Source organism: Bubalus kerabau, chromosome 14, assembly GCF_029407905.1.
Source record: "Bubalus kerabau isolate K-KA32 ecotype Philippines breed swamp buffalo chromosome 14, PCC_UOA_SB_1v2, whole genome shotgun sequence".
NCBI classification, from domain to species: Eukaryota; Metazoa; Chordata; class Mammalia; order Artiodactyla; family Bovidae; genus Bubalus; species Bubalus kerabau.
In genome coordinates, this window is record NC_073637.1 from 14,621,318 (window position 1) to 14,645,500 (window position 24,183).

The window sequence follows — 24,183 nt, forward strand, 5'->3', positions numbered from 1 at the left end:
TCTCTGGTTCCTCTGCCTTTTCTAAAACCAGCTTGAACATCAGGAACTATACATACAAATAAATCTAAGTGAAATTTTACATGAACTATAAAAGCCTAGTGATCATTAAAAATTCCTGGGAGAAACTGATGTGGTACACTAATTAATCAGCTTTATAGATATCCAGCATCACGTAACGAATCCTTGCTCCTTAGAGGAGCAAATATGGACTGTCACTTGGCAGATTTCTAATTTATACGCCTCTGGGGAGACCAGAAGGATACTCACTTAGGAATAAAGTTCTCTCTAAAGTGTTCGAGAGTGAACAGTTGCCAGCTCCACAGGATAAAGATGAGTTAGCTGTCATTACTATCAAGCAGCCTGGTCTGCAGCCTCCCTTTGTTTCCACAACCAACAGGCTTTGCTGAGGATCAGATGTGAGAAAGCAGATCATGAGGCAAAACACGGGTGAGTGTCCTTGAGCTAAGACTTGTTGCAGGGCGTTCACAGTGTGTGGAAGAAAATGCAATAGAAATTGAGTTGGATGGAAGACATCAAACAAGCATTCACGTGCAAAAGCGCACCCCACTCCCCGCAAACCACATGCTTATCACTTTCCCATTAGAGTATTAAAGTATGCTCTTTGTTTTAAAAAAAATTCACAAAGTAAAAGTTCCCAGTTTCTCACACCTTCCAATTACATTTCCCGGAAATGTCTGTCAACAGGAAGCTCTTACCCTTCTCAGAATTTCTCTCATATGCCAACATGCATGTGTACTCTTTTGCTCTGTCTTGTTTTGACAAAGGTGGGCTAATTTTACACCAAAAAGACTACAGCTTTTCTTATTCAAATAACTGATTATGAATACCTTTCCATACTAGTATATATAAATGCATCTATTTAAATTGTTTTTACTTTCACTTTGAAATAATTTCACACTGACAAGAGTTTAAAAACAGAATGAACGTCCACAGCCTTTCAGATCTTCATACTGATATCTTATATAACCACATTATAATGATCAAGTTGTATCAGGAAATTAACACTTAACTACTCCTATCGTTTAACTCAGAGACATGACTCAAATTTTACCAATAGTGTCTTTTTCCGACCCAGAAGCCAACCCAGGGTCACACATTGCCTTTAGTCATCACGCCCCTTAGTTTTCTTGAACCTGGCATCATTCCTCAGCCTTGCTTTGTCTTTCATTTTTAAAAAGTACTGGCTAGTGATTTGCAGAATGTCCCTCAATTTGTGTTTGTCTGGTATTTCCTCATGATTAAATCCAGGTTATGCACTTCTGGCGAGAACAGCACAAAAGCAATAACGGACTCCAGGGCTGGGACAGAGAGAGCACAGCATCAGCCTGGAACATCTCCTGGCGCTAGAAAATAAAGCAGAGCTCAAAAAATGATCCAGAGATGTCAAAAGGACATAGAACCCAACTTGAAGGGCATCCCAGTGGTCAAATCTGGGGAAACTTGAGGGAAAAAAATGTAATCATACATTGTAACCAATTAAGAATTTATGAGTTCATGCATCTTGCATGCATGTGTTCTCAGTCATATCCAACTCTTCGCAACCCCATGGACTGTAGCCTGTCAGGCTCCTTGGTCCATGGGATTTTCCAGGCAAGAATACAGGAGTAGGTTGCCATTTCCTCCTCCTTCCCAATCCAGGAATCGAACTCAAGTTTCTGTGGTCTCCTGCATTGCAGGTAGATTCTTTACAATACAATATTTGTAAAGAAAGGAAAATTCTTCCTTACATTAGAACTCCAACTGATAATGCGGAAGTGATGATGGAAACAGATGCTGTTTGGCAATACCAGTAATAATAGTTTCAGGCAAGAATTATCAATGGAGGCTAAGATTAGTTAAGTAAAATTATGCTGAGAAACATGATATTTATATACTAATCAAAGTATCTCTTGATAAGATACTTACTGATTACAAAGGGAGAAACAGTAACTTGATGGTGGAAAAGTCTAGCAGACACCACTTTCATCAAGAGATCAAGATAAACATCATCAGCCCTGGGACAAGCCAGCACCAAGGACCTCCAGATCTACCCTAGAGAAGGTCACAAGACCTCATTCTTCTCTGTGACTAAGGAGTATGACACTGTTACTCATTGAAGCTATCCTCCAGCCTCTGCTGCTTTATCAATGCTCTGACACAAACATCTCTTGAAATGCACTTTCCTATCTCTAGAGGACAGATTCATTGGCAAGGGTGGGGGGCTTCGAGGTCAAAGGGAGCACACACTGTAAACTGTGAGTTGTTGCTGCTGTTGCTCAGTTGCTAAGTCGTGTCTGACTCTTTTCGACCCCCAGGGAAGCATGCCAGGCTTCCCTGTCCTTCACTATCTCCCAGAGTTTGCTCAAATTCACATCCATTGAGTTGGTGATGCTATCAAACCATTTCATCCTCTGCCACCCACTTCTCCTTTCGCCGTCAGCCTTTCCCAGCATCAGAGTCTTTTCCAGTGAGTCAGCTCCTCACCTTAGGTGGCCAAAGTATTGGAGCTTCAGCAACAATCCTTCCAATGAATACTCAGGGTTGATTTCCATTAGGATCGACTGTTTTGATCTTGCAGTACAATGGACTCTCAAGAGTCTTCTCCAACATCACAATTTGAAGGCATCAATTTTTTGGCGCCCAGCCTGCTTTAGTGTCCAACTCTCACATCTATACAAGACTACTGGAAAAACCACAGCTTTGATTATATAGACCTTTGTTGGCAAATTGATATCTCTGCTTTATAATTAAAAACAACAACTTTGAGAGGTTCTGCCAAATCCCCCTTCAATGAGGCTGGTCCAACTCATCACCACCCAGCAGTGCCTAAGAAGACCCAGTTTCCTTTGCCAACAACACTCATCACTACAAGCTGGCAGAATGCCTAACGTGGGAGCAAAGGAGGCCAGTCAGGTCTGTGTTAGCCCCTGGGCAGGTGCAGCGGGAACGGCAGGAGTCAGGAGAACTCGGAGCAGCCTCCTTTATGGAGGTGATTGAGGTTAAACGAGGTCATAAGAATGGAGCCCTTATCCACACAATTAGTGTACTTATAAGAAGAGACACCAGAAAGCTAGTGCCTCCCCTCCCCCACCTGCTTCTGTGAAGATACAGCAGGAAAGTAGCTGTCTGCAAACCAGGAAGAGAGCTCTCACCAGAATCTGCTGCACCTTGATCTTGGACTTCCCAGCTTCCGGAACTGTGAGAAAATAAATTTTCTGTTGTTGAAGTCACCCAATTTACGGTTTTGTGTTATGGCAACTCAGGTTGACAAAGAGCCGAGCCCTCCATGAACCAGACCAGTGGCCTGATTGGTTTGTTTTTAAACTATGTCCTCATCACTCACTGAGCATCACCCCCAGCATCTGCATGTGTGTGTGTGTGTGCTCAGTCATGTCCAACTTTTTGCGACCCCATGGGCTGTAGCCTGCCAGGCTCCTCTGTCCATGGGATTCTCCAGGCAAGAATATTGGAGTGGTTGCCAAGCCCTCCTCCAGGGGATCTTCCCAACCCAAAAATCAAACCTACATCTCTTACATGTCCTGCATTGGCAGGTGGATTCTTTACCATTAGCACCATCTGGAAAGCCCAATATCTGCAGAAGTATTTATAACTTACACATGGAAATGCCTATATTATTATAAACTGTATAACATTTTATAGGAAAGAAACAAAAATAGTTGTAGTATTTTCTTCACATCCTGGATGCAGGGTGAACTGTGTCCACCCCTCCGCCCCCAAAGTTAGGCTGACGTTCTAAGTTCCAGACTGGTGAGTGTGACCTTATTTGGAAATAGGATCTTGGCAAAAGTCATCAAGTTAAGATGAGGTCAGATTAGGGTGGACCTAACTCAGAAGAAAAGGGCGATCCAGATCAGATGCATGGGAGAGGAATCCAGGTAAGGACGGAAGCAGAAACTGCAGTTGACGCACTACCATCTAAGGAAAGTCAAGGACTGCCAACAACCACCAGGGAAAGACTGAAGGCAGGAAGAGAAGGGGGCGACAGAGGATGAGATGGTTGGGTGGCATCACCGACTCAGTGGACATGAGTTTGAACAAACTCTGGGAGACAGCCAAGGACAGGGAAGCCTGGCATGCTACAGTCCACGGGGTTGCAAAGAGTCGAACACGACTTGGCAACTGAACAATAAGGAGAGAGGAAAGGAAAGATTCTTCCTTAGAACCTTTGGATGGGAGGCAGTCCTGCTATGCCGTGATGTCAGGCTTCGAGCCTGGAAAACCAGGAGAGTATATATTTCTGTTGTTTTGGGCCAGCTAATGCGTGCTGTTTTGTTACAGCAGCCCAAGCAAACTAATACACACCCCAGTAAGTCCTCCCAAGCTCTCAAAGGCCAACATTGGATACAGTTGAGCATCACAATGATCGTGATCAACTGGGAGCTCGTGAGGACTAGCATGATTTATAACCAGTCACATTGTGCCCTGAAAAACATAAAGTTTCAGCATCAGGGTGACAAAAGGGCTGTCGATGTGTCAGGTCAGGATGGCGAGTTCAGAGCCCAGGGGAAGATTGTGCAGAAAAGCTGGTTTGAAGGCACACCGTTGAGTGAGTGGCTCTAACGTGGGGAGGGAGCAAGAGATTTTCGGGTCTGACAGGGCCATGGGGGAGTCAGGGGTCCAGCAGGCATGGCAGAGGCAGCCTTGTGCTGGGCACTGGCACGGAGGAAAGCCCCCAAGAATCACCCAGCCCACGTTTTCTCCTCAGGCCAGCCTCACTTCCCCGTCAGCACAGCCCGGGCTTATTTTGACAAGGCTGTTTCCACTGAGCATGTGTAGACACAGAGAAGCCAAGCACACCCTGGGGACCGGTCGGTGCTCATCATGGAAAACCCAAAGCATCACCTCAAGACGCAGCAGGCTGTGGAAAGGGGGCACTGGCAAGCCCCCCGGGAGTGGCCGTGGTTGTGGGCAAGCAGCGAGCGTCAGACATAGGGCTTCCGGGCACGGGGCTGCAGGTGGGCGGTGGGCGGGGGGTGGGGGTGGTGGTGGCAGTCTGGGCCTCAAAGGGACAGGCTCGGAAATACAGAAATACTCCTTGCATATTCATCAAGGCTCAACAAGGGAAGAGGAAACATACCCGCTGAATTTCAGGTAAAGGATGGACCATTTACTGAAAAGACAACAGGGACACTCCGAGGTATCTGAGAAGTAGGGGCTGCAGAGAGAGCAAGCACACCTTTTTAGGGATGGGGCATGGGGTAGACTTATCAGAACTGAGAAGCCTGGGGAGCCCGGGGGAGCCCCAGCTGGGGGTGTCATCTCTAGAGCAGTTAGTGAGGCTGGTTCAGGGAGTGGGGGCCAAAAAAAAAAAAAATCCCTGTAAACTGGAAGCAACTCTTGCTATTGGGACCGAGTGCCGCTGCCAGGGGAAGAAGTGTTGCTACCATGAAAATCAGGAACAAACAGAAGTGAACAGAACGGGGCAAGACCCTCCCACCTGCCCTGCTTCCAGTCTCCCTGGAATAGTGAGATCTAGCCACACTGGGCCAGCGGTTGTCCAGGACCACAATCAGCAACCATGGACTAGGCACTGACCCCTTTACACTGGGCAGGCATAGGGATGATGGTCAAAAGCCTTAGGAACAATTGGTCAGGCACAGACCTCAGCCCACCAGGCAGAATGATGAACTAAGGTGGGTGGCCAGGCCAGAGTGCCACAATATATATCCTGGCTCTTCATCAGCCATGCACGCCTTCCAGTTGCCCACCAATCCCTGTTGACTGCCCACCAGGCCCATATCATTATTTATATCGCCTGCCCGGCCCCTGTAGACAGCTGTTTGAGACACTGACCCCAGCCAAAAAGTAAACGAGGCAGGGGATTCTGTATTGTATGAGGATTTCTTCATTCCCATTTGTGTCTATCAAGGCCACATGACTTTGGCCACCTGATGTGAACAGCAGATCACTGGAAAAGACTCTGATGCTGGGAAAGACTGAGGGCAGGAGGAGAAGGGGGTGACAGAGGATCCGATGGTTAGATAGCATCATCAAGTCAATGGACATGAATTTGAGCAAACTCCGGGAGATGGAGGACAGAAGAGCCTAGCATGCTGCAGTCCATGGGGTCACAGGGACTCGGACATGACTTAGGGATTCAACAACAACAACAAAACTTTCCACAAGGCAAGGATGTGTGTCTCGCCCACTGCTTTGTTCCCCCCAACCAACTTCAAAACTGAACTCTGCTTTGGTTTGGGGGGATTGTGCAAGGGACTGCCTGGGGGACATGGTGCTCCCCTCAAGGATGTGGTCTACTTGGGAGGAGTGGACAGGCAGAGAGTTTTATAAAGTGGGTCCTTTTCTGATGGGGTAAGCCCAGGGTACTCTAGGCATGTGTGGGGATGAACATATGTAGTGGGGGAAATATGGGAGGGGAGGGAGAACAGTGAAGGCTTCCCAGGAGGACAGAAAGCCCAGAGACCAGGAAGGGCACATAGCAGCCTGGTGTGCGAGCATTCTAGGCAGGACGCGTTTCTGAGTCTCTGTGAAAGTCCAACTCCAGCTCTTGACTTCTGTTCACGAGACCACGCTGCCCCAAAAGGAAAAGTCCAGTGTTCTCAGGGCACCGCCCTGTGCCTGGGTGGACTTGCAGAATTCACTCTTCAGTACTGCCTCTTGCCAGCCAATGCAGGCAAAAATAAGTTTGTCCAAAAGTGTATGGAGTAGTTATGGATTCGAGTTGGAACATCAGGATGAATTCATGGTTAGCTTAACATGGATATGATGGGTATCTATGGAAATATTTACACGTGTGTATACGTATACACAAGGGTTAGGACATTCACACATATCTCATTGCTCCGTTGGCTACCAGGGCCTAGAAGCAGTGACACCCCAGCAGCAATGAGCACACCTCAAACCCATTTGTTGACTTCTAATACCATGCTCCAATAAAGCAAACCAGGCTGTCGTTCAGTTACCCAGTCATGTGACTCTTTGCAAAGAGTAGGACACGACTGGGCAACTGAACAACAACAATACCATGTTCCAATAAAGCAAACCAGGGCTCCTTAGGGAAACGGCGGCTCCTAGGCCTGGGGCAGGAAATATACAAGATGAACCTGGAGCACCTTGTAGTGCCAGAAAGTAAGGAAATGCACACAAACAAAAAGGCAAAACCAAATCCCCTTACAATGATGGGGGTATAGCAGAAGGACCCAGGAGCTAGCTGAAGAAATTACCAAAGGCCAAAGCTGATAAACATTGAGCAATAACATAAAGTCATATTGAATTAGAATCCACAATCTATTAAAACAAACAAACAAACCACCAGTCCATATGGATATAAATAAACAGGGGAGAAGAGAAAAATCTCCCGCGGAGAATTCCAGACAATTTTTGTAAATACTCCACCTCTGAGGTGAAGCAAAACGTCCCATTCCAAAGGTGTGACATACTTCTGAGCATGATGAGGAATTGGGGCGGGGGTGCATAATTTTACGGTGGATAAATCTAACAAACAGTACCATAGCCAGGTGATCAAGGTTACTTTACCCTTGTGGTCTTCCTCCCCAAACCCATCATCTCAGACTAATAATGAGAAAAACATCAGACAGATCCTAAGAGAGACAATCTATAAAATACCTGACCTGCACTCCCCAAAACTATCAAGGTCATCAAAACCAAGAAAAGTTTGAAAAAACCTTTTCAAAGGAGGAGCCTAAGGAACCATAATGGGTGTGTGCATGCTAAGTCGCTTCAGTCATATTTGACTCCTTGCGACCCTATGGATTTTAACCTGCCAGGCTCCTCTGTCCATGGGATTCTCCAAGCAAGAATACTGGGGTGGGATGCCATGCCCTCCTCCAGGGGATCTTCCCGACCCAGGGATTGAACCTGCATGTCATGTCTCCTGCATTGGCAAGGCGGGTTCTTTACCACTTTCCCAGCACCACCTGGGAAGCCCAAGGAAACAATAACTAAATGTAATATAGGATCCTGGATGGGATGCTGGAACAGAAAAAGGCCTTCAGGTAAAAATTAATGAAACCTAAACAAAGGTATGGTCTGTATAGACTGTCAGTTCAGTTCAGTTCAGTTCAGTTGCTCAGTCATGTCTGACTCTTTGCGACCCCATGGACTGTAGCATGCCTGGCCTCCCTGACCGTCACCAACTCCCGGAGTTTACTCAAACTCATGTATAGACTGTAGTTAAAAAAAATTTATCAGCCTGAAAAGGGAATTGGCAAGAAAATGAAATGTGTAAGCTGGGAGGGTCCGACTGGCCGGGGCAGCCGTCCAATCCTCTGCTTTCAATTAATGGCGAGGAGAATGAAGTTCAAAGACCCAAAGCAAACGGCCAATAAATTCCTCAGCACAGTGCCTGTGGGTGAGCATCTACAGTGACTTAGACGAGTCACAGACGATCATGTCATTTGGTCCTCAGAACAGGGAACTGAGGCTCAGAACCGCCTAAAGCCTTCATCCCAGCCCAGGGCTGGCAAGTGGCAAAGCAGAGCCCCAGGCTCCCATCTCCTTTACTGTTTTCTGTGCAGTGTCCCTCCCTCACCTCCACGACCCACCCCCACCCCATCCCCACCATGGCCAGTCACTTTCCCAAGTTCCTCCAGCTCCAGCAGGGGTAGGGCTGATACTCAGCGAAGAAGCCAGCTCAGAGAGGATGATGCTCAGATTGGTTTTCCTTTTTTTCCTCTTACTTCTATTTTCATGAAACTTTTCCTTAACCCAACATTTTTTTGTAAGTCCCCTTTCTGATTTCCTAGGCTTCCCTGGTGGCTCAGATGGTAAAGAATCTGCCTGCAATGTGAGAGACCTGGGTTCGATCCCTTGGAGGAGGGCATGGCAACCCACTCCAGTATTCCTGCTTGGAGAATCCCATGGACAGAGGAGCCTGGCGGGCAACAGTCCATGGGGTCGCAAAGTCAGACACAACTGAGCAACTAAGCACTTTTCATTCCCACAGGAATGAAGCCAGGTGTCTCTGCTTTTCAACAGCAGGAAAATGCCCCTCTGAGTCCTTGCGGCCAAACAATGTATGATCCTGGGACAGGTGGATCCCTTAGTCTTATGGTTGCCACCTTTGGAGGGCAAAATAAATATCCATTGGATGCCTTGCATCCAAAATGGTACCCACTTCATAAAGGTACCCATTACAACTAGCTGCAGAAGAGAGAGATAAGACTGGGGGGAAAACGGCTAGGGACCAAAGAATGTGAATTTTCAGCAGACCAGGAAATAATACCAAGAGGAACAACAAGGGCCCAGAGCCTTGGCAGTTCAGGCTGAAAGCCACCGTGCACCCCAGAACCAGTTAGGGAGCTAGAGAGTTGTGTACCTTGTGGGGCTTTGTCATTCACTCCATTACAGACCAAGGATAAAACCTGCTGGACCTCAGACTCTGTTCAGTTCCACCAGGTATCCCTAGGTCCCATGGGAGCAGAAAATGATGGGTGAGTCCTGGAGAAAACCTGGAGCCCAAGCTGGGAGGTCCCGTGAGGGAGCAGGTGGTGTGAGGGGACATGGTCAGAGGCACGAAGAAACATACTGGGATGGAGTTACTGGTGATGTGTGGCACTTACATCAGTTTAGCTGAGAGTCTTCTCATTAGTAAAAGATTCTAAACATTAGCCTCAAGTTTAGAAAGGTAAAGAGCTTGAGACTGTGCAAAAGCACAAAGCATGAATATGCTGGTGTGTGCTTCGTATCCATTCCATGGGGAGATGCTCTCATTTGTTGTCTTCGGCATGTTAGTTAATCCCTATTTCCTTGTATGCTCTGAAGAGCAGGTGAGATAATACATGTAAAGTGCTGGGAACACTGTGGATAACACATCTGAGCTATTATTATTTTTACTATTATCACTGGTAGTATTAGTAGCAGTACCTTCATCATACCACACACACTACTCGCACTCCTTACTGGTGGACCTTATTGGTGGTGCCTAATAGGAGCTGTTAGAATAACTACTGCTTGGCACTTCAGAGGCAAACTGATTGACCAGTAGAATGTACAAACGACTAACGAAATGAACAGGTACCCTCTTCTATAATATGGGGAGAGCATCTTAAAAGGGAGGCAGCCCACTGGATCACAAAAAGCAAGACCAGGCGTCCAGAGCTGCCTCCACTTCCAGGAACCTGGTGCTATGACCACAGGATAGTTCAGTATATATACCTGATTATGTCTTAGCAAGGAAGAAGGGAGAAAACAAAGAATTCTGCCCAGCTCAGGGAAACCTTGAACATCAGGATACAGACAGAGCAGGATGAGAACTTGGTTTGGGCTCCTAGTTTTAAACACTAGGAGGTGGGAAGCTTCAAAGGCAACAGCCTCATCTCAACCCCAGAGACTGTGGAGTCAAGGCAATCAAGCCAGCCTGCAGCCTGTGACCTGAGGCGTGTATCCACCATGTGGCTTGGTCAGCCCAGACTGCCGTAACAAAACACCAGAGGCTTTGTGGCTCACACAACAGTTCTGGAGAAGTCCAAGATCAAGGGTCCGGCTGATTTGGTGTCTTGTAGCACTCTCACTCTGGCATGCAAACAGTGGCCTTCCTGCCCTGTCCTCACATGACAAAGATGGAGAGGAGGTCTTTGGTGTCTCTTTTTAAGACACTAATCCTATCAGAACAGGGCCCCACCCTGATGACCTTATTTAACCTTAATTACTCCCTCAATTTCAGTACAGCTGCACTCAAGGTTAGGGCTTCAGTCTATGAATCTGGGGTTTGGAGGGTACCTAAACATCCCATCCACAAGGCTGTGCAAACAGGGGTTTGAATACAGTGTTTCTCCCCAGGACATTTTTTACCTACTCTGCTGTCTCCCATAGATGAGTGCAAAGCCTGGCTCACATCAGGAAAGTGGAGGAGGGCAGGAAGACACGTGGAGGGCAGGAGGGCACGATATATCGTGCCAGTCACCACAATAGGTGCTGGGGAGGTGGATTTGCCAAGACAGACACCACCCCAGGCAGAGCAGGAACACAGCCCCCTTATCATCAGGTCCCTTTCACCAAAAAAAAGGTACTATTTAGAGAAAGATCCTCTTCTTCAAAAGGAAAAGAGCTGGAAAAAGGGAAAAGAGAGACAGCAGAGAAAAGGAGGGGACGGGAGGAGAGGAAAGAGGATGGAAAGACAGATGGAGCAGTGAGAAGCAGCAAAGAGAAAGCCCAGACATGAATGCAGATCAGCGGGGGTTGGGTAGGGGGGTGGTGGGAGACGGTGGTGGGAGGGGAGCAGGTTCAGGGGCCTGGATTCAGAAGATCCGTGCGCTTCTGTGAGACCCACCGTCAACTAGCAGGGCACTCCCAGCAGCACGACTGCTCTGAGTCTCCAATTCACTCATCTGTGAAATACAGGTGGCTCGTCTGCTCAGGCTGCTATACCAAGAGATCACAGTCGGGGTGGCTGAAAACAATGGAAATTGATTCCTCACAGTTCTGGAGGCTGGAAGTCCAAGGCCAAGGTGCAGCCCGCTCAGTTCCTGGTGCGGAAGACTGTCTTGTGGCTATGTCCGCCTAGCTCGGAGAGCAGAGAGAGACAGGACTCTCCCTTGTCCTGCCTCTTATAAGAGCATTAATCTCATTGTAAGGGCTCCACCCTTAGGACCCAGCCACCTCCCCAAAGCCCCACCTCCTGACACTATCACACTGGGGATTAGGGTTTGACATCTGAATTGGACGGGATGGATGGACATGAACGCACGGCCGAGAACAACGGGAATCCATAAAGCCAGCCTCCGTCTCCAGATTTCCTTCAGAGCAAGAATGGTGATTTTCGTCTTTTATTGTGAGCACTCTGCAGGGTAGCACACTGCAGGTTCTCAGAGAACAGTTATGGGATCGAAGAAAGAAAGAACTTCTATCAACTGTAAAGTCTTAAGCAAGCGGACCTTTTTTCCTCTCAGATCCCAGAGCAGACTGGGGAGCCCCTGAAGGAAGAGCACTCTCTGCCTGATATCTGACATTCTAACCCCAACTCAGTGTCCAAAAACGCGGGCAATCTAAGAGGACATTCCCCAAGCATGTCACACTGCCAAAAGCTGCGGACAAAGAGGGAGCAAGACCCGGAGTTTGTTCTCAAAACACTTATGACCCGGGGAGACAAGCTGATGTTCAAGGAAGTTGGATGCTGCTTCTGGAGACAGAAGGAAACCAAACCCATGGGGGAGATGATAAGACCTCCCTGACAGTCTTGGGGTTAAGACCCCATCTTCTAATGCAGGGGGTGAGGGTTTAATCACTGGTTGGGAAGCTAAGTGGGCTTCCCTGGTGGCTTAGACGGTAAAGAATCTGCCTGTAATGTGGGAGACCCAGGTTCGAACCCTTGGCTGGGAAGATCTCCTGGAGAAAGGCATGGCAACCCACTCTGGTATTCTTGCCTGGAGAATTCCATGAACAGAGGAGCCTGGTGGGCTACAGTCCACGGGGTCACAAAGAGCAACTGAGCAACTAACACTTTTTTGGTGTTAGTTGAGCTAAGATCTCACATGCCAAAAAACCCAAAATAGAAAACAGAAGCAACACTGCATAACAAATTCGATAAAGACTTTAAAAGTGGTCCACATTAAAAAGAAAAAAATTCTTATAAAAAAAGAACTGAAGTTTCCAAAGGCTGGCCTTTACTCAAATATTAATTATAATAATTATCACTCGTAATGATAACTGTGGTCAGTATTCAGCTCTGTGGCCAGCTGCTGGATAAACCGGAGTGAAAGAGACCCAGAAACGCTTTCGTTTTCGGGGGTGGCTTGGATCGCTGCCTCTGCAAAGCCCATCATAGGCAGCGCCGAGGAAGCTCAGCGTCTGCTGGTGCGACAGATGTTATCAGAAGAAACAAAATTAGGCACATTTTCCCCTAGACTTACGAATCCCTCCTCTGCATTTGCCCTCACGTTTTGACATTAATTGAACTCTGTCTTCACGACTAAAAATAAACACCAGGTCAAATGCAATGAGCCAAAAACCTCACTATGAAACCACAAGAAACAGCAATAGTAAAACAGGCCAGCAGCAGAGATGTTTTGAGAATGTTTCTGTTTCAAGGGGAGAGTTCCGAGTGGGTCAGAAGTTCTTTTGATACCGTGGACACTGAATAAAGGAAGCAATCTTGACATACGTACCCTACGGCTAAAGCCCAGGGCTGGCTGGAGTCCAAGGACAGGCAGGAAGGTGCCCTCGAATGCCCTCTCACCCATGGCCAGAGAGGGCTGGTTTGGGAGGATCCATCAGGAGCCAAGAGATGTTTCCAGAGGGAGGCGAGGGTGGGAGAGGAGTCCAAAAATGCATGGTCAGAGGGAAGAAGGCAACCCGTGCACAGGCACGAGGAGGGGCTGGGAGGAGACAGAATAACATGTCTGGGAGCCAAACAGATTAGGGAGGTGGGGGAGAAGCAAACAGCAAGGACACCTAACTGACCGTTTCCTCCGGCCAGATTCAGCAGCTGAGGCAAAAGAGCATGGAGAGCTGCAAAGGACTTGCCCTGGGTCACAGCGGGGCTGGAAAACGGAACTGGGGTAGAACCCAGGTTATTGGTACTTCTCTTCCATGGCAAGAACAGTGCAAAGAGCCCCACAGATGTGGAGGCCCTCGCTGGCGTGCAGCCCAGGTGAGCGGACTTCTAGGCAGGGAGGCGGGCAGACCAGCTCCCTGGAGGAGCAGCATCTTCAGAACACCTAGGACCGCAGGCACAAGCACAAAGCTTGGGCTCTTCTCAGAACCCTGAGAACAGAGCAGCCCTGCCCGGGGACGCCTTCAGGACCGCGCGTCTCGGATTCTCAGCAACCATTCCTGCTCTGTCTGCTCCCAGCAGCTGAATTCTAGGGAAATTCCTCTCCCATTACCCCCAGACAGACCTGCCAAGCCTTTCCTCCGTCAATAGAACAGTTCTTCCAGCTTTCAGATCATCCACCCCAGTGCCTGAACTCCCACCGGCCGGTTCCCTGGACGCGGGAACAGCGCACCCTGGCCCTGCAGGTGCTACATGGAGCGGGGAGGATGCTGGGCGAGGTGGCTGCGTGTCTGCTGACACTCTTGCTCCCTGAGCTGACGGCCTGGACTGGGAGCGTGGGCTTCTGAAACAAAGCTTTCAGGACTGGTTGTGTGCTCAAGGGCCCAGAAGAGGTGTGCAGCACTTTCACAGGAAGGCCTGTGAGCTGTACCTTCCTCAGCGGCCTTCTGACACCAGAATGAGCAATTAGATCTTGAAATAAAAGTGAACTGGGGGAGAGCTTCCCTGGCAGTCCAGTGGCTAAGACTCTATGCTCCCAAACACAGGGGCCCTGGGTTCGAGCCCTGGTCAGGGAACTATTAATAGATGCCACACGCTGCAACAGAGATCCCATGCGCCACAACCAAGACTCTGCGCAGCCAAATACAGTTTTAAAAACGCGAATGGGGGAGGTGAGTGCGCTGGGCTGCAGAGCGCCTGAAGGGGGAGAGGCTCCTCTAGCGCTCAGCAGCTCAGCTCCAGGTAGCTCTTATTCACACGCACCATCCGAGAGTCTCAAGAGGCAGCAAGCCTCCGGAATGAACAAGGGCCCCTCCCCAGGCCTCCCAGACGTCTGTGAATCTGTAGCGCGTGCATGCTCAGTGGCTCAATCGGGTCCAATTCTTTGAGACCCCACAGACTGTAGCCTGCCAGGCTCCTCTGTCCATGGGACTTTCCAGGCAGGAATACTGGAGTGGGTTGTGCCATTTCCTCCTCCAGGGGATCTTCCCAACCCAGGGATCGAACCCACATCTCTTGTTTCTCCTACACTGGCAGGTGGGTTCTTACCACTGAGCCAGGGCAGTGCCTTTGTGTGTCAGGGCTCCCACCTTAACCGAAGGGCAGAGCCTCATGTTTATCCCTACTGAGGGTCACAGGCTCCTCAACACCACAGGAGGTCAGAGTTCCAAACGCACTTTGAAGAGACGTGAGACACAGGAGGCAAGATAACAAGGGGAGTCCCTCAGCGCGACCCCAACAGGTTCCTCCCCAGTCCACTCTGTCACCCAACTCTCCACCCTTGCAGAGCTTCTCCATGTGTGGTGAGACTCACTTTTCCTTTTTCTGTCATGCTATTTATTCCTTACAGCACCTCGTTGAAGAAAAAAATGACAACGGACCTCACTCTTCGCTCTAAATCTTTAAAAGCTTTCTCCTTCTGGTTCCCACACCGGCTTTTCCTCTCTAAACCCTCCTCCTCGATAATTCATTCATTTGTTCTGTCAGCGTCCACCATGGGAGGCCCAAGCCTGGGGCGTCAGGATGTGTAAGGCAGTTTAAGCTCGCCAGTGACCGCAGGGACTCCCAGGGGGACGGGGAAGGGTGGGGAAATCACATGGCATCCTAAAGGCATGCCTTCAACTGCAGGCTCCAGTCCAGTGGAGGGAGAAATCGACTTTGCTCGGGGCAAGGGGCTATACACGCGTGACCAGCCCTTTCCCAGGCAGACTTGGTGGCAGGTGAAAGGCAGAGAGAGCCGCAGACCAAGGACTTGGAAACAGCCTGGCAGGGCCTTGAAATGGTGTCATTAATGAATTGAAAACAAACCCAAGAAAGACCCTTCTTCCATTTTGGAGCATTTCCTCCTCCATGAAAGGCAGGAGGGTAAACTTTATCTCCCCATATCACTCAGCACCTACATCCTCCCGGGGCACTAATAGGATGCTGATTTTATAAATGAGGAAATCAAGGCTTGGGGAGGCTGAGCGAGGTGAGGAGCAAAACCAGGAAAACGAGGTTTGCCTGAAGGCATCAGTTTTAACCTCTTACCCTCGCCCCACAGGCAGCCTGAGACTTGGAAGCTGGCACAGGCAATTCAAGGAGGCAGGGAGAGAGGAAGAGATTACATCTGGATACCCACGAAGATCTGCTGACCTGATCACATAACCCCACCAAATGTACCCAGTCTCTCCCTGGTGCCAGCTCCATACACCTCAGCAGGGTGGCCCGAGCATCTTCACCTTTCGCCAGAAGGAAAAGTGTGGGGTATCCACCAGGAGACTGTGAACCCCTTTCCCAGCTGGGGACAGAGGGATTGCCCCCAGGCAATAGGTCCAGGTGAACAAACCCTGAGAACTGGGTTTTGTGTACCAGGGTGGGCTCACAGTAAGTGGTCAGAAACGACACCCCACGTTGTGTTGCAAGAGATCACCAATTCCAATGGCCATCATTGGTTCCAAAAGGCTCAGGAGGAGAGAATTTCTTACCTTGATTCTTTAAATCCCATGACATTCTAGCTTTAGTTCAGAGAAGAAGAGTTTTCAAATCCTTTTGGATTACTGAATGGATATGTACTTTTTCTCAGATTAAAGGCACCAAAATCCCAGGTGTAACAAGATTCTAGAAATAAACAAGAAAAGGGAACTATCAGTGCCAATGCTCACACAAATGAATTTGGTAATGAGATATTTCATTCATTGAAAGAAATAAGAAGTGCATCTTTACTATGTGCTAAATGAGAAGCATCAGAAGAGCAGGCATTTACTGAGTAGCTACTATGTGCCAAGGTGTCCCTGGTGGCTCAGTGGCAAAGAATCTGTCTGCCAATGAAGGAGATGCAGGTTTAGTCCCTGGGTCAGGAAGATCCCCTGGAGGAGGAAATGGCAACCCACTCCAGTATTCTTGCCTGGAGAATCTCGTGGACAGAGGAGTCTGACAAGCTACCTGGGGTCTCAAAGAGTCAGACTCCACTTAGTGAATAAAACAACAGCAATTATGTGCCAAGCACTGTGTTGGACATTTGGATGCTGAAGCCATTTGATCCTATGAAATTGGTCTTGGTAGCGGCAGTTTCAGAAGTCACATAAACACCCAAGTCACAGTCAGGTTAGGTTTTCCTGACTCCCAAGCCTCCATCTGCCGATCGCAGTCCCATTCCTTCCCTGCTTAAGCTTTTTCATTCATCTGATTCCAGGAATTCTGGGCAAAAGGGAAGGAGAAACATAACCAACAATTTCATTCTGAGAACAGCCAGTCCCTGGAAGCCCAACCCATTCCACGGATGGTGGGGAGTCTGTGAACCACGGAACTATATCAGATTAACCTGGCTGCAGCTTTATCTGCGCCCCACACTGTTGTGTAGTCACATGTGATCAGTGGACACGGTGCATTACTCAGGGAACCAGAACCGCAGCCTGGCCAGAGATTCTTATCCTAACTGCTGATGGAGGTGGCTTACAAGAAGAGGCCAAAAGTGTGGCGCAGGGTGAGGGACAACTCACAATCAGGGGCTGCCCCTAGTTTACCAGCTCTGAGAGGACCTCCTAAGTTCCTTGGAATCAGAGCTGAATGCCCAGGTAGGGGGAGGCGGGCACAGACATGGACCCTGTCCTCTCCTTCAAAGGTGCGGCACCCACCGTCACATTGACAACGGGGTGATCCTTTCCCCTTCCAGACCTCCTTCCTGTCCTGCCCCTATAAAAACTCCCAACATCCTGGCAGCCAGATTATCAAGGAGACGGGGCTCAGCGAGCCCACACTCAGGAGAAAGAAGGCTGACAAATTCCGAAGGGGAATCTGGAGTCTGGAAAGCCAGAGCAGCTCAGGACACTGCTGTCCCAGCCGAGAGAGGAGGCCAGGTGGCTTGGATGCCCCACCATCAAGTCCCTCTCTCTCCTCCATGAAACCTGGGACCCAGGTTGCCTCTCTGAGGCCCACCAGTTGTCACACACCTCCTCTGGATGTGTTAGCATCGCAGACCAACCTGCGACAGCTCTGCAAGCCCCAGAGCGTTCCTGTCTCCCCCCATCAAGTGCCAGTTTAATCCATCTGAGTCCCAGTTTCCAGCAGGAGAGGGCTAATCGCCCCCTCCCTCAGAGAGGCCCCCTTGACTAGCCATGCACCCAGAAAGATGCCTTCTCAGCACATCCACGCTGAGCCGTGGGCAGCCTCCCACGCTGCTCCGGCATTTTGACCAGGAAAGCACTTTTTGCCTCATTGTCAAAATGCATTCACTTCATTACCCACAAAAGGCAGCAGCCCGGCTTCCTGGTTGACTGTGGGCTCTTGTTAGCGTGCCTGGATTGACACCCCACTTCTACGCCTGAAAAAGTCCTGTGAGGAGCCTGAGCGAGTGACCAGTTTTCCGAGCCTCAGTTTCTCATCCTCGAGGTTTGTTCTTCATGTTAAGTGAGAATCTTTGCAGAACTCAGCACCTGGCCTGGCACGTTATGCACATTAGGAACCTGAGAAACATCAGTTATCGTTAGTACCCAACTTAAGCCAATGCCTGGGCCCTAACTTCTCAGTCTCCTCCCAATAAGAAGGGAAAATAAGGTCTCCTCTCTTCCTATCTCACCACCGTGACTTGCTCAGTGTGGAGGCTCAGGGAATAAGTGAAGCCAAGGCAAACAATGAGAAAAGCTGAGGTTTGGAGTCAAAGCCACTCATCTTCAGACCTGGCTGTGACTCTCGGGTCTCAGTTTCTTCATCTATGAAATGGAACGGATTATGACACTTATCCCATCTCCCCATTATGCTGCCAGGATTAAACGAGAGTTCATGCAAAGGGGCTCTGGAAAACCCCAATATTAAGGATGTAATTCATGTAATTCATCATAATGGTGCCGTTTACAAGCACACTTGGTAAGGGACCCTTTGCTAAGGAATATTCCCCCAGACCTCACTGAGCACTTACCAGGACCCCAGGAGGTCTGGCCACAGGTACAACCATCATCCCCACTTTACAGATGTGCAAACTAAAGCTCAGCTAAGGAGGCTGCCCGACACCACAGCAAATCTGTGGCTGAAGTGTCATTTCTGCGTGCTCCCCCAACCCCATCCTCGAAAGGAACCTGCGGGAACAAGAACATCAGCTCCTGCAGAAAAAGAACCTCGTTCTGAGGCAGCCAGACTGATTAATGTTTTTAATTAATGTTTTAAACCACACACACGGAGCAATGTTCTGTGGAAATGAAGGCACTAAAATTTCTAACTTTCTCCCCAAGAGTCAGCCCAGCCAGAGCACGGTAGGGCGGCAGCCTGGGTGGCCAGGGGCCAGAGTGGGCGGGTCACAACCTCAGCACCCAGAGCCAGCAGGCAGGGCTGTCACAGAGAGACAAGCCGTGGGGAGAGGAGACAGGCCTGGCCTGGGTGACAGCGCGTGCAGGGCCACTTCTCCCAGATCCGGCAAGCTCAGCGGAAGAGGGGGCGGGGTGGGGGTGGGGGAGAGGCCAGGAGCCGGGGTCTGAAGGGTGAGGGGGCTGCTGCTCTCGGACCCTCCTGCCTGACACTCTGTCTGGAGGACAGACATTCACTTGCACTGTGGCTCTTGGAGATGCTCTGCGATTGAGCCTGAACCAGGGGACCACAGGCTTCCGTGGGGATGCCGACAGTACTTCCCTGATGTCACCTGGGATGGAGGAACATCACTGCTGGGCCCAGCACTGGGCCCTGATGAATGGGGAGCCTGAGTGCCCGTGCCAGGCAGACCCGCTACCCCCCAAGGTCCCGAGGAAGTGAGAGACAGATGGGAGCCCAGACCCCAGCTCCTCAAGGGGGACCTCCCTTGTTCTGCATCACAGCTCCAGAGTGTCTACTCCTATCCACCGCCTGAAAAAAGGAACCATACGATCATCCCTTCTCCAACAAGAAGGCAAGGGGCACAGAGTGTGACATACAGTGCTGGATAATTAATCACTAGCTCCTCTGTGAGCAAGGCCACCTTGTCACCAGGCAGCCGGCCCCAGCCACCTGGAAGCTGCCTGGGCAGCAAGGTCACCTGGGCACACTGATGGCAGTCAGGACCAGCCCACCCCACAGGCAGAGCCCTGGGCTTCTTGGCAGGAGATGGGAAGCCGGCCATGAAGTGAGCAGCTGCGTGGGGACTCCTGACCTGGAAATCATCCTTGTAATTTTTCCTGCCGTTCTGAAATCACACTCAAGTAAAAGATGACCAAGAGCTGAGGAACAAGAAGGTGGGAACAGGCCTAAAGGTCTAGTACAGACCATTCGTGCAGGCCCAAAACACAAGGTTTTTCCACCAAAACCAGACGTAGAAGTGTTACGATTCACTGTATGGTGGTTTCGTTGCTCAGTCGTGTCCAGTTCCTTGTGATCCCATGGGCTATAGCCCAGCAGGCTCATCTGTCCATGAGATTCTCCAGGCAAGAACACTGGAGTGGGTTGCCATTCTCTTCTCCAGGGGTTCTTCCCCACCCAAGGATCGAACCCACATCTCCTGCATTGCAGGCAGGCTCTTTACCATCGGAGCCACCAGGGTACTACAAAGGAACCACCACCACTCCCGCCAAGAAAAAGAAAGACAGATGGGTGGCTACTTTTACTGCCATGCCCCAGGGCCAGGCTTGGAGGACCCACATCCTTGCCACCCAACAGCGAGCTGGGCTGGGGCGGCGAAGGGGGAGAGTGAGGAAGAAGGCAGAGGCAGCAAGGACCAGTGCGGCCAAGGCTGACTTTTGCAATATGCCAGACAGCATTGCGAGAGTTGTCTGCACCTTGAGTCATCTGATCCCCAGAAGAACCCTTTGGGCAAATTCTACTGTTATTCCCCTTCCAGGAGTCATGTATGGATGTGAGAACTGGACCACAAAGAAGGCTGAGTGCCGAAGAAGCGATGCTTTCCAACTGTGGTGCTGGGGAAGAATCTTGAGAGTCCCTTGGACAGCAGGGAGATCAAATCAGTCAATCCTAAAGAAAATCAGTCCTGAATACTCATTGGAAGGACTGATGCTGAAGCTCCAATATTTTGGCCACCTGATGTGAAGAGCTGACTCATTGGAAAAGACCCTGATACTGGGAAAGACTGAGGACAGGAGAAGAAGGGGGCAAAAAAGGATGAGATGGTTGGATGGCATTGTTGACTCAATGGACATGAGTTTGAGCAAACCCTAGGAGATAGTGAAGGACTGGGAAGCCTGGCATGCTGCAGTCCATGGGGTTGCAAAGAGTTGGACACGAGTGAGTGAGAGACTTGAGCAACAACAACATTCTCCTTCCTCACTGTGGGAAAATGAGGCTGGAGGGAGGCTCCTGTCCGGGTTTTAATCTGGAGCATGAGTGAGCTGGGATGAGCCCAGGTTGCATCCATGGGATTTCCACAGGCAGGAAGGAGGCTGGCACTCCAGGCCAAGGAGCAGCCAGCACCGAGCCCATCTTACCCCTGAAGCTGAGGTGCCAGCCCCCCACACCATGAGGTTGAGGTCCCAATGCAGCTACAAGGGGCCTGAGATCAGGCTCCCTGCCCTGTGTTCTCCCGCCAGGGCCACTCTATACTATATACACTTGATGCCCAACCCCTGTTTGGAGATGTGGTCACAGAAACACACCTTCCTTTTCAAGCAGCTTCAGCAACATCCAGATGCTCTCTGGGGGACCCAGGCAACTGGGGACATCAGTGTCATCAGTGAGGAGAAAAAAGGGTCTGGGGACAGGATGGGTAGGGGTCCTGATGGAAAACACTTTTATCCCTTCTGTGTTTTGTCCTGTGACTGGCTTATCTCTTCAAAAAGGTTTGCTTGATGTTGCTTTTAATATACAGGGAGAAAAAGAAATCGACCCAGTTCCGGTGAGAGTCTGCTCTGAGGATCAACCTTTCTGTGACTGCTTGACAATGCCATGGCCCCATACACAGCCGTCACTCACCACACATCCTCCTGTTTTCAGAGGTGCAGGGACCAGAATGATTAAAGACCCAGAAGGAGCAGCAGCATCCATTATATTTGAGGATGCTGAGATCTGGTCGCCAAGAGACCAGCCCATAGGTCCCTGGAACTGCAGGGCTGCTGTGAGAGCAAGGTGGGAACATCACCTGAACTAATCCCCTCCGGGTTCTCTAACTCCAGCGCCAGGAACTGGGCAGAGCCCTCAGCCAGGAGGTCTCTGAAGTTGCCCATTTTACAGCTCAAGAAACAAAGGCACAGGGTGCTTGAAACCATGCTCAAGACCTCTGCAAGGGGAGAGGCTGGTAGGGAGCATAGAAAGAGCTCCTAAGCCCTACACTTCCCCCAGGAAGGAGAGTGAGGACCCACCCTGTCCCAGGAAGAAAGGAACTGCAGTCAGAGATGCCTGGATTTCCAGGCAAGCTCCCCCAAAATGGTGCAAAAGTGTGGGGACAGATGGAATTGGAAAGCACCGCCCTGTGTGTTGATGAAAGCAGGTATCTGTGAAAATGCTTTGTAAACTGCAAAGTACCGTGCAAATCCTCCCATCAAAACAGAGGATGTGGTGGCAGCCGGGGGAGGAAGAGCCTTCTGGAGGGTCACCCTTTTCTGGGCTGCTTTCCCTGGAGCCCGACAGTGTTTTCCTTCCTAACCCTCCACCCCAAACTCGCTTTTTCATAGCTGCACTTGCATTCAACTTTCTCTCACCACCCCAAAGATGTAAAATTATTAAATCAACCCCAAGGTAAATAGTTTTCGATTCTCCAAACCCCTAAAACCTCCCTTCCTGCCACGGTACTTGGGTCTTGTCACCCAGAACATCAAAGCTATCGCTTTCGGTAACAGCCTCTCAGATCACTTGGTGACAACACGTGCAGATAAAAACCACCTGCCGTGGGCCAGGCTGGGGAGTGCATCTTGGTGCCCGTGGGGCAGAGAGTGGACTGTGAAGAAACCGCCAAATGCACCAGCCAGTGCTTTACAGGGAGTCAAACGCCTTGCCCCTCTCTCCAAGTCCACTAGGTGACCCTGTAAGTCCCTTCCCCAAGTGGGGCCTCTTGCAAAGGAAGGGGTTGGACCGCACAACCTCTAGGCCGCTTTCAGATCTAAAATTCACTGATTCCATCTCGCCCTCCTTGCTCAGAGTCTCAACTTCCTGAACTATAATGACAGCCGAAGCTGATTTACATATAGGAAAAAAAAAAAAAAGCAACTACCCAGGGCTGTAGTTTTTGGTGACTCACAAAGAAGAAAATACATGTTTCCACTTAGCTTACAAGAGTGGTCCCTCCACTCTCCAATTACTCAAAAGTCACTGGGCCAATGGGACCCCTGGGGAAGTTCCAGGCTACTGGGAGTTCAAAGGACAGTGGACGCAAGCTGAGCAGGGAATTTCCCAAGGCGGACAGGTGCCCCGACAGGTGGGCTGGATGGAGAGTCCCCTCTCTCCCTGAGAAAAACATCCCTTACCCATTCACTCTCCATCTCAAAAAGTCATCTCCTAGGGAGCCAAGGAAACACTGGGTCCAACACTGGGCCAGGGCCCACCTTCCAGGAAGTCACACCCCTAGACTGAATGTCACCTCTTCCAGGAAGCCTAGTTGAACCACCACCCACCCCAAACCCCCTAGATTATGAACTCCAAAAGCATGATAATAGTGCCTGGTATATAACAGATGCTCAAAAATTATTGCTAAAATAGTCAGTACTTGCTGGATGATTTAATCATGCTTTATATAAAGTTTGAGCAATTCCAGCCCCCAAAATACCAGGTGCCAGCTGTGTGCTGGGTTGTTGCTGTTGCTGTTGTTCTGTCCATTAGTCGTGTCTGACTGTTTGTGACCCCATGAACTGCAGCGCGCCAGCTCCCCTGTTACTATCTCCCGGAGTTCGCTCAAATTCATATCTATTGAGTCAGTGATGCTATCTAACCATCTCATCCTCTGCCACCCTCTTCTCCTTTGGCCTTCAATCTTTTCCAGCATCAGGGTCTTTTCTAATGAGTTGGCTCTTCACACCAAGTTGCCAAAGTATTGGAGCTTCAGCTTTAGCCTCAGTTGTTCTAATGAATATTCAGGACTGATCTCCTTTAGATCAGTCCTAGACTGGTTGGATCTCCCTGCAGTCCAAGGGACTTCTCCAGCACCACAGTTCAAAAGCATCAGTTCTTCAGTTCTCAGCCTTCTTTATGGCCCAACTTTCACATCCATACATGACTACTGGAAAAACTATAGCTTTGACTATATGGACCTGCATCAGCAAAGTGATGTATTCACTTTTTAATATGCTGTCTAGGATTGTTATAGCTTTCTTTCCATGGAGTAAGCGTCTTTTAGTTTCATGGCTGCAGTCACCATCCACAGTGATTTTGGAGCCCAGGAAAATAAATTCGGTCACTGCTGGGTACCAGGAATAAAATGGTGAACAAAGCAGACATTGATCCATCCAGCCATCACCAAAGCAACTGCTGAACATGCTGGCAGAAGATGGCCTCATTTCTTGGTCCTCTTTGGAGACCATCTTGGCTGAAGACATTGCCTTGCTCAATGCCCCTCCCAAGGAAGCCCTCAAACAATGACTGACCAATCCTCA

At 49.6% G+C, this 24,183-nt stretch overlaps 3 long non-coding RNA genes across 3 annotated transcripts in view; all 3 read right to left on the reverse strand.

The window, feature by feature from the left end:
* LOC129626601 (uncharacterized) overlaps positions 1–11,574 on the reverse strand; it is a 29,045-nt gene extending 17,471 nt beyond the window's left edge. The window contains exon 1 of the long non-coding RNA XR_008702064.1: positions 11,273–11,574. This is a non-coding gene — a long non-coding RNA (uncharacterized LOC129626601). The remainder of the gene's footprint in view (positions 1–11,272) is intronic.
* Positions 1–24,183, reverse strand: part of LOC129626599 (uncharacterized) — a 113,376-nt gene that overhangs the window by 84,536 nt on the left and 4,657 nt on the right. The window contains exon 2 of the long non-coding RNA XR_008702062.1: positions 16,180–16,312. This is a non-coding gene — a long non-coding RNA (uncharacterized LOC129626599). The remainder of the gene's footprint in view (positions 1–16,179; positions 16,313–24,183) is intronic.
* On the reverse strand, positions 104–10,953 carry LOC129626602 (uncharacterized). The gene is made up of 3 exons (XR_008702065.1): positions 10,799–10,953; positions 2,485–2,680; positions 104–468 (listed from the first exon to the last, which is right to left on the reverse strand). It is a non-coding gene; the product is annotated as an uncharacterized LOC129626602 (long non-coding RNA).